The sequence below is a fragment of the Cygnus olor genome, chromosome 14, assembly GCF_009769625.2.
Source record: "Cygnus olor isolate bCygOlo1 chromosome 14, bCygOlo1.pri.v2, whole genome shotgun sequence".
NCBI classification, from domain to species: domain Eukaryota; kingdom Metazoa; phylum Chordata; class Aves; order Anseriformes; family Anatidae; genus Cygnus; species Cygnus olor.
The window spans coordinates 5,193,160-5,194,019 of record NC_049182.1 but is presented as its reverse complement, the minus strand read 5'-3'; positions in this window follow the sequence as shown (position 1 = coordinate 5,194,019).

Sequence of the window (860 nt, the reverse complement as noted above, 5' to 3'; positions counted from 1 at the left end):
TTCTTCTTGTTTCTGATTTTGTTGGTGGTGGTTTGCTTTTTTTTTTAATATCCCTTAATGCCTCCTTATCTCAGGTCTGAGTACAAATACAATACTGTAGTACTCTGTTACCAGCAGGAGAGATGTTTTCCTCCAGTCTTGTCTGAGTCCTGGTATCAGAGTTCTTTCATCTCTTCCTTTCTGTGTGACACAAGTCTTATGTTAGCCACAGGTACTCATGCAAAAGGTGGACACACCTTACTTTTCTTTCTCCTGCAGCTGCATTTCAAAAGACTCCATCGGGTTTAGGTAGCTCGCCGCATCTTTTCAAACCACCTCAGTACAGGAGCACTGCACTTAGTGACTGCTCGTCAGTGTTTTGCAAGTCCTGTAGCAGTACAGCAGCACAGTCTCTGTAGCTCCTACTGTAGTTCACACCAGCTATTGATTGCACACAGTGAGTTGGATTCATTTCCTTACATGAGCATAGAATCACAGAATGGATTAAGCCTTCGTATTTTACCTTCTTTTGAGATAGATGAACATGGGAAGAAATCTGTAATCGGAAAGGGAAGCTGTGTCTGTATTTTTACATGTTTTGTTTGTGGACATAATGTTGTCTCCTAGGCCAAGAAAAAATTGCCATAAACTTGTATTTAATATAGTATCTAATCTACAGTCACAGGAATACAAAAAAATAACAAACAAACAAAACCCTATACTGGTAAATAAGAGAGTACTATTTACAAATTCAAGCTATGACTAATCAAGAAAAAGAAACACTTGTTTATATGAAAGGCCTGATTAATGATTTCAGATCTTTATGTATTTTTTTCACAACAGCCTGTATTTTTAGTTGTGAGCTAACTAGCACTAGGAAG